The 18,284-nt window shown below is 42.2% G+C and overlaps 1 protein-coding gene across 1 annotated transcript in view; it reads right to left on the reverse strand.

Annotated features, from left to right (window-relative positions):
• LOC149449729 (uncharacterized) overlaps positions 1–18,284 on the reverse strand; it is a 108,395-nt gene that overhangs the window by 48,505 nt on the left and 41,606 nt on the right. The window lies entirely within an intron of this gene.

Here is an 18,284-nt window from a genome sequence, read left to right on the forward strand (position 1 = left end):
GGGACCTTTCAGTGGTCTATGGACCATGGTCTGACATCCTCATTATGGGAGGTTCCTGTGATCTGTCTGCAGAATTCTATGAAGACCATTACTAGAACATTCATCAGGATGCCATCTGTATGGAGCAGATTATGGAGGAGTCCCGATATTGTGGGGTGCCATGACCTGCCCCCTCCTGTGACATGTAGGTTATTTAAATGAACATTTTATTTATATGTCAAAGCCATTTCTTCTCATTTTTAGGTACTCTAATGACTGGCATAGTACCACTGGATTGGCATAAGGCCAATGTGGTTCCATTATTTAAAAAGGGGTAAAAATCTTTACCAAGTAATTATAGACCTGTTAGTGTAACTTCTATAGTTGGGAAGATACTGGAGAGTTTAATTAAAGACCACAGAGATGAGTTCTTGCTGGAAACAAATATTTTAAGCAACAGACAGCATGGATTCATGAAAGACAGCAGTTGTCAAACAAATCTGATTTCTTTTCATGAGAAGGTGAGCAAAACCTTGGACAGAGGGGTGGCTATGGACGTGGTATACTTGGACAGAGGGGTGGCTGTGGATGTGGTAAACTTGGACAGAGGGGTGGCAGTGGATATGGTATACTTGGACAGAGGGGTGGCTGTGGATGTGGTATACTTGGAAAGAGGGGTGGCTGTGGATGTGATATACTTGGACAGAGGGGTGGCTGTGGACATGGTATACTTGGAAAGAGGGGTGGCTGTGGACATGGTATACTTGGACAGAGGGGTGGCGGTGGACATGGTATACTTGGACAGAGGGGTGGCTGTGGATGTGGTATACTTGGACAGAGGGGTGGCTGTGGACGTGGTATACTTGGACAGAGGGGTGGCTGTGGACGTGGTATACTTGGACAGAGGGGTGGCTGTGGACGTGGTATACTTGGACAGAGGGGTGGCTGTGGACGTGGTATACTTGGACAGAGGGGTGGCTGTGGACGTGGTATACTTGGACAGAGGGATGGCTATGGACGTGGTATACTTGGACAGAGGGGTGGCTGTGGATGTGATATACTTGGACATAGGGGTGGCTGTGGACGTGGTATACTTGGATTTTGCAAAAGTGTTTGACACAGCTCCCCACACACAGCTAATGTGTAAGGTAAAGTCTACAAGCTTGGAGAAATCTGTATGTAAATGGATAGAAAACTGAATAAAAGATTGTATTCAGAGAGTAGTGGTTAATGATTCATACTCTGCATGGTCTGGGGTCATCAGTGGTGTACCCCAAGGTTCAGTGTTATTAGTGGGGTACCCCAAGGTTCAGTGTTGGGACCCTTACTTTATACTATATTTATAAACAATATGGGGTGTGAGATTATAAATCCCATTCCAGTCTTTGCAGATGACACCAAGCTGTGCCGGGGAATAACGTCCTTAAAGGATGTCTCCAACTTACAAGCCGACCTCAATGCTCTGTGTAATTGGGGGACTATGGGGCCAATGAGGTTTAATGTTGATAAATGTAAGGTTCTGCACTTGGGGGCTAAGAACATGCATCATACATACTGGGGGGGGGGACAACTGGGGGGGTCAATGGTGGAGACGGATTTGGGAGTTCTGGTAGATCACAATCTTAATAATGGCCGCAATGCCAAGCTGCGGGTTCTAAAGAGAGCAAAATCCTCTCTTGTGTTAGGAGAGGTATAGACTCCAGAGAGAGAGATATCATATTACCCCCCCCCCCTCCCCCGGTACAAATCATTAGTAAACCTCATCTGGAATATGCAGTTCAGTTTTGGGCTCCAATTCACAAAAAGAACATTGGGGAACTGGAGAAAGTACAGACAAGGGAAACTAAAGTGATACGAGGCATGGAGGAGATCAGCTATGAGGAAAGATTAGAAGAACTGAATTTATTCTCTCTTGAGAAGAGGAGATTAAGGGGGGATATGATCTCCATGTATAATACATAAGGGGGGGATATGATCTCCATGTATAATACATAAGGGGGGGATATGATCTCCATGTATAATACATAAGGGGGGGATATGATCTCCATGTATAATACATAAGGGGGGATATGATCTCCATGTATAATATATAAGGGGGGATATGATCTCCATGTATAATACATAAGGGGGGATATGATCTCCATGTATAATACATAAGGGGGATATGATCTCCATGTATAATACATAAGGGGGGATATGATCTCCATGTTTAATACATAAGGGGGGATATGATCTCCATGTATAACACATAAGGGGGGGATATGATCTCCATGTATAATACATAAGGGGAGGGTGTGTGTGATCTCCATGTATAATACATAAGGGGGGATATGATCTCCATGTATAATACATAAGGGGGATATGATCTCCATGTATAATACATAAGGGGGGATATGATCTCCATGTATAATACATAAGGGGGGATATGATCTCCATGTATAATACATAAGGGGGGATATGATCTCCATGTATAATACATAAGGGGGAATATGATCTCCATGTATAATACATAAGGGGGGATATGATCTCCATGTATAATACATAAGGGGGGATATGATCTCCATGTATAATACATAAGGGGGGATATGATCTCCATGTATAATACATAAGGGGGGATATGATCTCCATGTATAATACATAAGGGGGAATATGATCTCCATGTATAATACATAAGGGGGGATATGATCTCCATGTATAATACATAAGGGGGGATATGATCTCCATGTATAATACATAAGGGGGGATATGATCTCCATGTATAATACATAAGGGGGGATATGATCTCCATGTATAATACATAAGGGGGGATATGATCACCATGTATAATACATAAGGGGGGGATATGATCACCATGTATAATACATAAGGGGGGGGGGATTTGATCTCCATGTATAATACATAAGGGGGGGATATGATCTCCATGTATAATACATAAGGGGGGATATGATCTCCATGTATAATACATAAGGGGGATATGATCTCCATGTATAATACATAAGGGGGGATATGATCACCATGTATAATACATAAGGGGGATATGATCTCCATGTATAATACATAAGGGGGGATATGATCACCATGTATAATACATAAGAGGGGATATGATCACCATGTATAATACATAAGGGGGATATGATCTCCATGTATAATACATAAGGGGGGGATTTGGTTCTAAAGAGAGCAAAATCCTCTCTTGTGTTAGGAGAGGTATAGACTCCAGAGAGAGAGAGAGATATCATATTACCCCCCCCCCCCGGTACAAATCGGTAAACCTCATCTGGAATATGCAGTTCAGTTTTGGGCTCCAATTCACAAAAAGAACATTGGGGAACTGGAGAAAGTACAGACAAGGGAAACTAAACTGATACGAGGCATGGAGGAGATCAGCTATGAGGAAAGATTAGAGGAACTGAATTTATTCTCTCTTGAGAAGAGGAGATTAAGGGGGGATATGATCTCCATGTATAATATATAAGGGGGGGGGGATATGATCTCCATGTATAACACATAAGGGGGGGGGATATGATCTCCATGTATAATACATAAGGGGGGGTGTGTGTGATCTCCATGTATAATACATAAGGGGGGATATGATCTCCATGTATAATACATAAGGGGGGATATGATCTCCATGTATAATACATAAGGGGGGATATGATCTCCATGTATAATACATAAGGGGGGATATGATCTCCATGTATAATACATAAGAGGGGATATGATCTCCATGTATAATACATAAGGGGGGATATGATCTCCATGTATAATACATAAGGGGGGGATATGATCACCATGTATAATACATAAGGGGGGATATGATCTCCATGTATAATACATAAGGGGGGATATGATCTCCATGTATAATACATAAGGGGGGATATGATCTCCATGTATAATACATAAGGGGGGATATGATCTCCATGTATAATACATAAGGGGGATATGATCTCCATGTATAATACATAAGGGGGGATATGATCTCCATGTATAATACATAAGGGGGATATGATCTCCATGTATAATACATAAGGGGGGATATGATCTCCATGTATAATACATAAGGGGGGATATGATCTCCATGTATAATACATAAGGGGGGATATGATCTCCATGTATAATACATAAGGGGGATATGATCTCCATGTATAATACATAAGTGGGAATATGATCTCCATGTATAATACATAAGGGGGGATATGATCACCATGTATAATACATAAGGGGGGGGATTTGATCTCCATGTATAATACATAAGGGGGGGTATGATCTCCATGTATAATACATAAGGGGGGATGTGATCTCCATGTATAATACATAAGGGGGGGGTATGATCTCCATGTATAATACATAAGGGGGGATATGATCTCCATGTATAATACATAAGGGGGGGATATGATCTCCATGTATAATACATAAGGGGGATATGATCTCCATGTATAATACATAAGGGGGGGGATTTGATCTCCATGTATAATACATAAGAGGGGGATATGATCTCCATGTATAATACATAAGGGGGGGATATGATCTTCATGTATAAATACATCAGTGGTTCATAAAGTGAACTCGGTGTAGTTATTCCCCCTGAGGTCATCACAGAGGACAAGGGGGCGCTCTTTACGTCTGGAGGAAAAGAAATGTAATCTCCAAACACGGAAAGGTTTCTTCACAGTGAGAGCTGTGAGAATGTGGAATAGACTCCCTCCAGAGTTGGTTGTGGCCAGCTCAGTGGATTGCTGTAGGAAAGTCCTGGATTCTTTCTTGGATACACAGAATATAACTGGATATAACATTTATAGGGAAAGGAGATCCAGGGAATATCCGATTGCCTCTCGGGGGATCAGGAAGGAATTTTTTCCCTGCAGGAGCAGATTTGATTATGTTTTGCTGGGTTTTTTATGCCTTCCTCTGGATCAACTGTGGGTGTAGGATTATAACTTTTTTTTTTAATGGTTGAACTGGATGGACTTTCGTCTTTTTTCAGCCTGACTAACGATGTAACTATATTCATCAGGTGCCATAGAAGATCCTTGTAATATAATTGTATCATTTTATTTTCAGTGAAGTTAAAGTCTGTGCGTTTCTCCTTATTTTACCAGTTTTCTTTGTCTCAGTTTAACTTAGCCAAGCTCGTATTTGATTCTGGAGCTGTTATTTGTGAATCATACTGAAAACCTCGTAAATCCAAACTTTGTTGTGAACCCAACAGTGTATGGAGGGGAAATCCTGCTCTCCAATTCTGGAAATTTGACAACTCGGTAAGTTATAGTCAAACATCAGGCATGGGAGGTTGGGCACTGACATGGGGATATATACAAAAGTCAGATTTTATTTTCAAACTGTATAGTAAGGAGAATAACATTGAAAATACACAAACCCTTTAAATTCCAGGCTTGGGGGATCCCTTAAAGCTGTACACGGCGTTACAGAACAGAACCATTTTCAGGGACAGTCTCAGTAACAGCCTGTACTGCCAGTGCAAATTTTTTTGTGGAAATGATTTTTTTCTAGTTAGCAATTAGCTTGGCTTACATACAACAAAATCACACCAATGTGATTCAATGAAAAAAAAAACATTTTTTAGGTGGTTGTAGCAGTGACACATTTTTTAACATCAAGCAGTTATTGATCTCCATCTGCTGAAGTTCTACCTTCTGTTGTTGCTTCCCACCTGCTGGCCCTTGCCTGGTTGTTCCTGAGCTGCCCTCTCCTTCCCTGGTCACTACCCTCTCCTTCCCTGGTCACTCCACTCTCTTCCTTTGTGGCATCACTCAAATCTTCCCCTTACAGCAAGTTTTACACGATATGTTCAATTATTTCCACCAACTCCTCATAGCCAGTTTGCAGGTCTATGATGGGAATAGCAGAGGTAAAGGAAAAGCAGATGTGTGGTCAGGGCCCTGGATATGGGGGATGATACCAGTCCTCCTGTATGGGGGCCAGGCCAGCAGGGGGGCCCAGGCAGCTGGTTAAATCTATGTGATCATGGACGGTGATGGGTGTGTGTGTGTGTGGGGGGATTACTGGAACCAATCCCTTGTATGACTTTCTCTGCAGCATCTGAAAGTCAGCTTCTTCCCCTCTCTCTCCCACTGGCTTCCAGTAATTGCCCCCCCCACCACACCCATCACCCTCCCTGTGCACCATACGTTTCCCCCTGCTGTCCAGGACCCCCTATGTGCCCCCACCTCTGCAGTGCTGCCGGATTTCCTCCTCTTTTTCCCACCGGCAGCTGCAAGCATACAATAGGATCCTTCAGGATGGAGAGTGGGGAAAGGGTCCGGCAAATACTGTATGTTACATTTACCAGCCCCTTCCTTTCCTGAATGAACACAATGGGTGATCAGTACTGCTCATTTATTGTGTTCATTCACAACTGAAGCATAATAAACTATGCTGGGGGGGGGGGCTGTCAGGTATGGGGCCCTGTTGTTTTCTAACAGCATCCCTGTGTGTGGTCCTACCACCTACATGCCTTGCAGAACCTGCTTGAACCCTCTGGTGCTTTTGGTGCACGTTAGTTACTGCAGAGCAATGTGGTGGTGTGCTGTGTACAAAGGAGAGCTCCAAAAACTGTTCAGTAAGAGGTGTATAATGGACACCTGAAATGTAAAAAAAGGCAAAAAAACAAAGTAAATAAACAGGGGGGGGGGTGAGAGAAAAGGGGGGTGAGAGATAGGGGGGTTATAGAGAGGGGCTGAAAGAAAAGTAGGGGGGTGAGAGAAAGACGGACAAGATAAAGAGGGGGGTGAGAGAGAAAGGGAGGTGAGAGATAGGGGGGTTAGAGAGAGGGGCTGAAAGAAAAGTAGGGGGTGAGAGAAAGACGGGCAAGATAAAGAGGGGGGTGAGAGAGAAAGGGAGGTGAGAGATAGGGGGGTTAGAGAGAGGGGCTGAAAGAAAAGTAGGGGGTGAGAGAAAGACGGGCAAGATAAAGAGGGGGTGAGAGAGAAAGGGAGGTGAGAGAGAGAAGGGGGGGTGAGAGAGAGAAAAAGAGAGGGTGGTGAAGAGAGAGGGGAGAAAGGGGGGGGTGAGAGAAAGGGAGGTGAGAAAGAGGGGGTGGGAAATGGGGAGTGTATAGTGGTGAAAGAGAAGGAGGGGGTTAGAAAGGGAAAAGGGGAGGTGAGAGAGAGGGAGGTTAGAGAGAGAGGAGGAGAGAGTGGGCGAGATTGAGAGAGAAAGAGGGAGGGGGGGAGAGGAAGAGGGGAGAGAGAGGGAAAGAGATGAAGAGAGGGGGGAGAGGAAGGGGGGGCTGAAAGAGAGAGAAGGGGATGAGTCTTCCTGTACTGAGAGGAGCAGCAGCACCAGGGGCGGACTGACCATTTGGAAACTCGGGCACTGCCCGATGGCCGGGGTCAGTAGGGGGCCCCATGAGATGCCCCTGGTACCTTTTTCATAGGCTTTTTTGAGTTTGTGCAAGGACACAGGGGCCCCATGATCCCCTATTGCCCAGGGGCCCCATGAGTTGAGCAGCACTAAGCATGAGCCCCGAAAATTCATCACTTTTATACCTTGAAATGAGCAAATTTGAAAGTCAAAACCATGAAAATTGAGACAACACACAAGACAGAGATGAACGAGAATAATTAATTCAACAAAAAGCATGAGAATAAAGATAAAAATGACAAGACCATCCTGCAGACAAGAATCAAGCACCAGAGAGCATCAATGGCTGAAGGATTCAAGCAAATAGCATCAGAAGCTGGGACCATCCTGCTGAAACACCAACAGCAAACATATAAATATATAGAAAATAATTTTTAAGCATATTTCTGTACCTAAAAATGGAACAAAGCAAAGCCAATACCCCAAACAGAGACCCCATTACACTATCCAAAGCCAGCAGGGGGTCTGATGTCTGGGAGATTTTTTTCTTGTTCAAACTTCTATTGACTTTTCAAGCCAAAGACCAATGTAGGACATTCAAACATATGTACAAAAAAAAAAAAAGAAGAGGGGGCACGGGTTGCCCCAAGGTATGAAAGGGGAATGCCATACAAAAACATACATCTCCTTACCTTCAGGCGCTCCCTGAAAACCCACCTCTTCAGGGAAGCCTACCCCACCCTCACCTAACAGCCGCTGCCCTTCCCTCCTCCTACCACTCCATCCCCCACAGCCATTTCCTCCTGTTCCACTACCCCCTCCCTCCTAGATTGTAAGCTCGAAAGAGTAGGGCCCTGTCAGGAATGGACTGGCCAGCAATGGTGGGACTCATCTGCCTTTTGATCTGCAGTACCAGGGCTGGCCAGCGGGTGCTCCCAGCAATCAGAGACTCAACCTTTCAGCCAGCTAACACCTGGAACTGATGATACTGGTGTATTTAAGGGATGGCCAGACTTGCAGACTCTGCCTTGGTGTTGTGTTTGTCCTGGGCCCTGTATCTGTCCTGCATCCTGTTTCTGTTCCTTTGCTGACCCTGCCTGATCTGAACCGCTGCTGACTTCTCCTGCTCTGATCCCGGCTCGCTCCTGACCATCCCTCTGCCTCACCCTCTGTACCACGCTGCGTGCTACCTGTTCTGATCCCTGGCTTGTGACCCTGACCATCCCTCTGCCTGACCCTCTGTACCACGCTGCTTGCTACCTGTTCTGATCCCTGGCTTGTGACCCTGACCATCCCTCTGCCTGACCCTCTGTACCACGCTGCCCGCTACCTGCTGAACCTGGCCTGTGACCCCGACCATTCTCCGCTTGCTCCCCCTGTACCTACCTGCCCTATTGATATTGACCCGGCCTGCCTGACGACGCTTGCTTGTATGTACTGTTATCTGTGGGTGGTTGGTTGGGTTTGTTTGCACTGTGTTATGTTTTAGTATTGCACTGCGTTTATGTTTGTATTGTTAGTGTTAATAAATTATATTGTTTATCACATATCTGAAGTCTGCGTTTCCCTGCGTCAGTCACACACCTCTGGTCACACCTGGGAGTCCTGACAGGCCCACTTACCCCTTGTGTGCTGTTTGATGTTACTGTACTGTTTCATGTATTGTCCCCCCCTCTATTGTACAGCGCTGAGCAAACCCTTTGGCGCTATATAAACTCGATAAATAAATAAATAAATACATCTGGGAACCATAAGGAAACAATAGGGTACAATACAATGTAAGGGGAGGTAAACCAATATTATGATCTAAATATAGAAAGCTACTCCCGAGAGCTACAGATTGGTTCCATGTAAGACAAGGGAAGAAGAAAGCAAAGACAGGATTAGGTAGGTAAGGAGAAGGGGAAAAAGAGGAGACCAAAAGGGAGAATGGGGGGCGGGGAAGGGACATGTGACGTCCAGGAGAGAGAAGGTAATCTCAGGACCGTACTAGGGTGTGGATTAGCCTTCAGCTCCACCATACATTGCGGTTAGGGGGTGTTAGGGGAGGACCAACGAATCATCAAAATTCCGTGGGAGAAAGTGTTCCACCCAAGGGGTCCAGATCTTCAGTCTACAATAGTAGCTTCCACTTTGGCATGAATCATGGCCTGCCTTACCTTATTCCTAACTGCTAATATACACAGAGACAGGGACTTCCATGATTTGGCCATAATCTGCTTAGCAGCTGTAGTGGCTTGCAAAAGCAGTTTAAATTGGGGTTTGGATATGGAGGGGGGTTGAAGATTTGACAAGGCTATGGTCAGGTCCAGTGATAATGGCTTTGCAAAAAGTAAGGACAGCATATGAAAGACTTCAGCCCAAAAGCTTGGGCGACCGGGCAAGACGGGAGATTTTGTATTCAGAGGGAGAAAGGAGCAAACAAACAAGGAAAGCCATTAAAAGAAACACTTAAGAAAATTACAGAGACTGTTGATTTTTCTTAGGATAGAAGGAAAGCTGATTTGCTATTCTATACTGAGAACGCTGAAGCCTGGCATACAGTTTTCTTCAAATTTTATAATATTATTATAAAGGGAGGTATCTGCAAGGGCCGTCAGATCAAGGTCAGGGACGAGGAAGATCACCCTGAACACATACCACAATGGCACCATCATGGTACAAGGCACAGAGGAAAAAATTAGAGGAGTTCAAGTGGGTCTTCCCTCAAATTAAAGATCAGGCCAAGGTCTATAAGGATCTAAAAACTCCAGTTAAAAATGATGAGGAACATATACCAACAGAGACGTTGTCCAGAGACATGCTTGGTCTCCCCTCACCCAATGTCCTCAGAGACTGCTTATCTCAACTAGAGAGAGACTTTATTCAGTTCAGGGAACAGCTTCAAAGACAGCTAGGTGACAAAAATGTAAATAACCAGCTGAGGGAAGAGCTGAACACACTCAAATTGGAACACATCTTTTGGAGAAGAAATCCAATCTACAATACAAAAACTACAAGAAGAAAACACTCAATTGAGGGAAGAGATAAGGGCCCTGAAATCACAAATGATGCTCAACAATCAGGAAAGAGAATTACAGGGAATGGTCCATACAGACAAAGGGCCCACCAACAAACAACAGACGGGTGAGACAAATCAGCATCCAAAAATCAATATGACAAACACCAGCAATAGCTGAGATAACTCCAATAATCCAGAAACCACAAACAGTCATCAAACCACAAGAACAGGCAACACACTCCTGAAATTGTTTTAATAATAGACCCAAATGGGAAACACCTCAACAGGAACAGTCACCAAAATCCACTGCTCCACAACTGAAAAAGCAACTGGAGTCTTCATTGATCCATATTTCATTAACCCCAAACATAACATCATACACACAGGCACAAGCAACATCCATGGACAAACTATTATAACTAACAGAGACTGCACAACAATACTTTCCACAGTCCAAAGTAATACTGTCCCTCCCCTATTCCAAGGAAGGACATATCAAACAATATAATCCAGCAAATCAACACAGAGCTGGCAGATAAAACCAGGTGAAAGCCTTCCATTCACTTGGCACAACATCACTCCATAATGCCCCAACATCTCTATGACAACAAACACCCGAACAAAGAAGGTGTCAGTCACCTGGCAAGAGAATTCAAAGATATAGCACTGAATAGAACTCACATCTCCGGATCTGAAACAAACCATTATTAGACAAACACAATTACAAATACAAGAAGACCCAAACCTCACCACTAATCCAATACAATACAGACAACCGAAAAGCAGGGCCAAGAATATGGCAAGAATGGAGGAAATCAGCCACCCCAAGATGGACACCAAGACCACCACAAAGAAATGGAGGAGATAAGGAGCCTCCTCAGCATATTATACAATAAACTAGACAACCACCCATAATCCAGTTTGTCCCAGGCAATTTACTCTTTACAAGGTATATAACTACAAAATTACATCATTAGTAATCAGTAGCTGGAACATCCAGAGTCTGAATGCTTTAGCCTTTAGATCCAAAGTAAACGATCCAGATTTCAACCAAAGACTACGTGAGATGGACATTCAAAACCTCCTGGAAAAATGGACCCGAGCACAGGACGAACTACTAGCACCTACTGGCTATAGGGAATTCTCTGTCCCTCCACAGAAGGATAGAGACATTAAATAAGGTTGGGGTTCAGGAGGAATACTAGTCAGGTATAAGGAGGAGCTACATGAAAACATCAATGCAATCAAAAAAGGAGAGAGACACATCTGGCTAAGAATGAGCAGCTCCATTCTCACCTCTCATTCTGACATCTACCTGTGTGCAGCATACATTGCCCCACCAGAGTACCCATATTTCAGACCAGCTGCTCATCTTTGGAGAGGGAAAAAATTCCTTCCTGACCCTCTGAGAGGCAATCGGATTCCCTGGATCAACTTTACCTATAAATGTTAGTATCCAGTTCTGTGTATTCAAGAAAGAATCCAGGACCTTAAAGCAATCCACGGTGCTGGCCAGAACCAACTCTTGAGCAAGTCTACTCCACATTTTCACAGCTCTTATTGTGAGGTAAGTACACAAGGTGTGAACCAGGCAGCAAAGGACTTCCACAAAATATCACACTATTGCAGAAAAAGCCCAGCTGAGAAAAGTCAACCACAAGAAACCATCCAACAAACAATCCAATAAATGGTTTGACAAAGAATGCAAACCATTGAGGAACACTCACAAATAACAAACACAGAGACCCCAACAACACTGACCTAAGGATAGTCCATGGCATCCTACAGAAAAAAATACAATCAAACCCTTAAAAAAGAAAAAACAAAACTTCTTCAACAACCTGCAACAACTAGAGGAGGCACTTTAGGAAAACACTTTCTAGGAGATATGAAAGAATACTGGCTTAGCACCCAGGAAAAATAACCTCCATATCCAAAATGGCGGCATCTGGCTCAACCACTTTCAGAACCTCTTCAAAGATATTCCAGAAGAGGTGCTAACTGTGGAACAAAAAGGAAGAAATCAAGGACTTCCAAAACCCCCTGGATGTGCCGATTAGACTACACAAATAATGGAGAGAATTCAACACCTGCAAACTAGAAAAGCCAGCGGAATGGATGGAAACCAGCCAGAGATGATTAAACACAGCTCTCCAGATATACATGCTGCAATATGTAAAGTGTACAATCTGGTCCTGTTTGCTGATTACTACCCTCAAGTTTGGAACCCAGGCCTCATAACACCCATCCATAAAAGTGGAGACCAGTATGATCCAACCAACTACAGAGAAAAAAGTGTCAGCAGCACACTGGGGAAACTATACAACAGTATCCTCAGAAAAAGGATCCTCAACTTCCTGACACAACACAACGTCCTCAGCAGAAGTCAGGCGGGGTTCATGCCAAACCTCCACATCTACACCCTGCAATGTCTCATCAAGAACCATGTCACCACTACAAAACATGGAAAGATATTCGCCTGTTCTGTGGACTTTAAACTGGCCTTTAACTCAGTGGGGTACCCAGGCCTGTTCCTGGAAATACTGGAGAGTGGAATAGGAGGGAAAACATATGATGTCATCATAGTTACATAGTTAGTCTGGCTGAAAAAAGACAAAAGTCCATCCAGTTCAACCATAGAAAAAAAAAAAGTTATAATCCTGTACCCACAGTTGATCCAGAGGAAGGCAAAAAAAAACAAGAAAAGCATAATCTAATTTGCTCCTGCTGGGAAAAAAATTCCTTCCTGATCCCCCAAGAGTTAATCAGATATTCCCTGGATCAACTTTCCCTATAAATGTTATATCCAGTTATATTCTGTGTATCCAAGAAAGAATCCAGGACTTTCCTACAGCAATCCACTGAGCTGGTCACAACTAACTCTGGAGGGAGTCTATTCCACATTCACACAGCTCTCACTGTGAAGAAACCTTTCCATGTTCGGAGATTACATTTCTTTTCCTCCAGATGTAAAGAGGCCCCCTTGTCCTCTGTGATGACCTCAGGGGGAATAACTACACCGAGTTCACTATAAGTACCACTGATGTATTACACATGGAGATCACATCCCCCCTTATGTATTACACATGGAGATCACATCCCCCCTTATGTATTATACATGGAGATCATATCCCCCCTTATGTATTATACATGGAGATCATATCCCCCCTTATGTATTATACATGGAGATCATATCCCCCTTATGTATTATACATGGAGATCATATCCCCCCTTATGTACTATACATGGAGATCATATCCCCCCTTATGTATTATACATGGAGATCATATCCCCCTTATGTATTATACATGGAGATCATATCCCCCCTTATGTATTATACATGGAGATCATATCCCCCCTTATGTATTATACATGGAGATCATATCCCCCCTTATGTATTATACATGGAGATCATATCCCCCCCTATGTATTATACATGGAGATCATATCCCCCCTTATGTATTATACATGGAGATCATATCCCCCTTATGTATTATACATGGAGATCATATCCCCCCTTATGTATTTATACATGGAGATCATATCCCCCCTTATGTATTATACATGGAGATCATATCCCCCCTTATGTATTATACATGGTGATCATATCCTTCTTATGTATTATACATGGAGATCATATCCCCCCCTTATGTATTATACATGGAGATCATATCCCCCTTATGTATTATACATGGTGATCATATCCCCCTTATGTATTATACATGGAGATCATATCCCCCCTTATGTATTATACATGGTGATCATATCCCCCCTTATGTATTATACATGGAGATCATATCCCCCCTTATGTATTATACATGGAGATCATATCCCCCTTATGTATTATACATGGTGATCATATCCCCCCTTATGTATTATACATGGAGATCATATCCCCCCTTATGTATTATACATGGAGATCATATTCCCCCTTATGTATTATACATGGAGATCATATCCCCCCTTATGTATTATACATGGTGACCATATCCCCCCCTTATGTATTATACATGGAGATCATATCCCCCCTTATGTATTATACATGGAGATCATATCCCCCTTATGTATTATACATGGAGATCATATACCCCCTTATGTATTATACATGGAGATCATATCCCCCCCCCTTATGTATTATACATGGAGATCATATCCCCCCCCTTATGTATTTTACATGGTGATCATATCCCCCCCCTTATGTATTATACATGGTGATCATATCCCCCCCCTTATGTATTATACATGGAGATCATATCCCCCCTTATGTATTATACATGGAGATCATATCCCCCTTATGTATTATACATGGAGATCATATCCCCCCTTATGTATTATACATGGAGATCATATCCCCCCTTATGTATTATACATGGAGATCATATCCCCCTTATGTATTATACATGGAGATCATACCCCCCCTTATGTATTATACATGGAGATCATATCCCCCTTATGTATTATACATGGAGATCATATCCCCCTTATGTATTATACATGGAGATCATATCCCCCCTTATGTATTATACATGGAGATCATATCCCCCCTTATGTATTATACATGGAGATCATATCCCCCCCTTATGTATTATACATGGAGATCATATCCCCCCTTATGTATTATACATGGAGATCATATCCCCCCCTTATGTATTATACATGGAGATCATACCCCCCCTTATGTATTATATATGGAGATCATATCCCTCCTTATGTATTATACATGGAGATCATATCCCTCCTTATGTATTATACATGGAGATCATATCCCCCCTTATGTATTATACATGGAGATCATATCCCCCCTTATGTATTATACATGGAGATCATATCCCCCCTTATGTATTATATATGGAGATCATATCTCCCTTATGTATTATACATGGAGATCATATCCCCCCTTATGTATTATACATGGAGATCATATCCCCCCCCCTTATGTATTATACATGGAGATCATATCCCCCCTTATGTATTATACATGGAGATCATATCCCCCCCTTATGTATTATACATGGTGATCATATCCCCCTTATGTATTATACATGGAGATCATATCCCCCTTATGTATTATACATGGAGATCATATCCTCCCTTATGTATTATACATGGTGACCATATCCCCCCCCTTATGTATTATACATGGTGATCATATCCCCCCCCTTATGTATTATACATGGTGATCATATCCCCCCCCCTTATGTATTATACATGGAGATCATATCCCCCCTTATGTATTATACATGGAGATCATATCCCCCTTATGTATTATACATGTTGATCATATCTCCCTTATGTATTATACATGGAGATCATATCCCCCCCTTATGTATTATACATGGTGATCATATCCCCCTTATGTATTATACATGGAGATCATATCCCCCCTTATGTATTATACATGGAGATCATATCCCCCCTTATGTATTATACATGGAGATCATATCCCCCTTATGTATTATACATGGAGATCATACCCCCCCTTATGTATTATACATGGAGATCATATCACCCTTATGTATTATACATGGAGATCATATCCCCCTCCTTATGTATTATACATGGAGATCATACCCCCCCTTATGTATTATATATGGAGATCATATCCCCCCTTATGTATTATACATGGAGATCATATCCCTCCTTATGTATTATACATGGAGATCATATCCCCCCTTATGTATTATACATGGAGATCATATCTCCCCTTATGTATTATACATGGAGATCGTATCCCCCCTTATGTATTATACATGAAGATCGTATCCCCCTTTATGTATTATACATGGAGATCACATCCCCCCTTATGTATTATAAATGGTGATCATATCCCCCCTTATGTATTATACTTGGAGATCATATCCCCCCTTATGTATTATACATGGTGATCATATCCCCCCTCAAGTATTATACATGGAGATCATATCCCCCCTTATGTATTATACATGGTGATCATATCCCCCCCTCCTTATGTATTATACATGGAGATCATATCCCCCCCTTATGTATTATACATGGTGATCATATCCCCCCTCATGTATTATACATGGAGATCATATCCCCCTTATGTATTATACATGGAGATCATATCCCCCTTATATATTATACATGGAGATCATATCCCCCTTATGTATTATACATGGAGATCATATCTCCCCTTATGTATTATACATGGAGATCGTATCCCCCCTTATGTATTATACATGAAGATCGTATCCCCCTTTATGTATTATACATGGAGATCACATCCCCCCTTATGTATTATAAATGGTGATCATATCCCCCCTTATGTATTATACTTGGAGATCATATCCCCCCTTATGTATTATACATGGTGATCATATCCCCCCTCAAGTATTATACATGGAGATCATATCCCCCTTATGTATTATACATGGTGATCATATCCCCCCCTCCTTATGTATTATACATGGAGATCATATCCCCCCCTTATGTATTATACATGGTGATCATATCCCCCCTCATGTATTATACATGGAGATCATATCCCCCTTATGTATTATACATGGAGATCATATCCCCCTTATATATTATACATGGAGATCATATCCCCCTTATATATTATACATGGAGATCATATCCCCCTTATGTATTATACATGGAGATCATATCCCCCTTATGTATTATACATGGAGATCATATCCCCCCTTATGTATTATACATGGTGATCATATCCCCCCTTATGTATTATACATGGTGATCATATCCCCCCTTATGTATTATACATGGAGATCATATCCCCCCTTATGTATTATACATGGAGATCATATCCCCCCTTTTGTATTATACATGGAGATCATATCCCCCCTTATGTATTATACATGGAGATCATATCCCCCCTCATGTATTATACGTGGAGATCATATCCCCCCTCATGTATTATACGTGGAGATCATATCCCCCTCATGTATTATACGTGGAGATCATATCCCCCCTTATGTATTATACATGGAGATCATATCCCCCCTCATGTATTATACATGGAGATCATATCCCCCTTATGTATTATACATGGAGATCATATCCCCCCTTATGTATTATACATGGAGATCATATCCCCCCCCTTATGTATTATACATGGAAATCATATCCCCCCTTATGTATTATACATGGAGATCATATCCCCCCTTATGTATTATACATGGAGATCATATCCCCCCTTATGTATTATACATGGAGATCATATCACCCCTTATGTATTATACATGGAGATCATATCCCCCCTTTTGTATTATACATGGAGATCATATCCCCCCTTATGTATTATACATGGAGATCATATCCCCCCTCATGTATTATACGTGGAGATCATATCCCCCCTCATGTATTATACGTGGAGATCATATCCCCCTCATGTATTATACGTGGAGATCATATCCCCCCTTATGTATTATACATGGAGATCATATCCCCCCTCATGTATTATACATGGAGATCATATCCCCCCTTATGTATTATACATGGAGATCATATCCCCCTTATGTATTATACATGGAGATCATATCCCCCCTTATGTATTATACATGGAGATCATATCCCCCCCCTTATGTATTATACATGGAAATCATATCCCCCCTTATGTATTATACATGGAGATCATATCCCCCCTTATGTATTATATATGGAGATCATATCCCCCCTTATGTATTATACATGGAGATCATATCACCCCTTATGTATTATACATGGAGATCATATCCCCCTTATGTATTATACATGGAGATCATATCCCCCTTATGTATTATACATGGTGATCATATCCCCCCCTTATGTATTATACATGGAGATCATATCCCCCCTTATGTATTATACATGGAGATCATATCCCCCCTTATGTATTATACATGGAGATCATATCCCCGCTTATGTATTATACATGGAGATCATATCCCCCCTTATGTATTATACATGGAGATCATATCCCCCCTTATGTATTATACATGGAGATCATATCCCCCCTTAT

Source organism: Staurois parvus, unplaced genomic scaffold (genome assembly GCF_062004578.1).
Source record: "Staurois parvus isolate SC_StPar_1 unplaced genomic scaffold, SC_StPar_1.0 ptg000605l, whole genome shotgun sequence".
In the NCBI taxonomy this organism is placed as follows: Eukaryota; Metazoa; Chordata; class Amphibia; order Anura; family Ranidae; genus Staurois; species Staurois parvus.